Raw genomic sequence first — 228 nt, 5'->3', positions numbered from 1 at the left:
CATTGCTAGCTTCTGGTAACACTCCAGAGGTCTGAAGATCACTCGAACTTGTGCGACACAGAGATCTGGCAGTAAATGGGTTATCAGAGAGATTCAATTAGACAAAAGCATAGCATACGCACCTGCAATCGGGTTCTCAATATGGTACACACTGTCACGCGTTGAGCCACGCTGCTTTTTATCAACCACAAGGACAGTCGCGAAATGGGCAGGTGATCCAGGATGAAG

This window comes from Phanerochaete carnosa (genome assembly GCF_000300595.1).
Source record: "Phanerochaete carnosa HHB-10118-sp unplaced genomic scaffold PHACAscaffold_2, whole genome shotgun sequence".
In the NCBI taxonomy this organism is placed as follows: domain Eukaryota; kingdom Fungi; phylum Basidiomycota; class Agaricomycetes; order Polyporales; family Phanerochaetaceae; genus Phanerochaete; species Phanerochaete carnosa.
Note: the sequence above shows the minus strand (reverse complement) of the source record.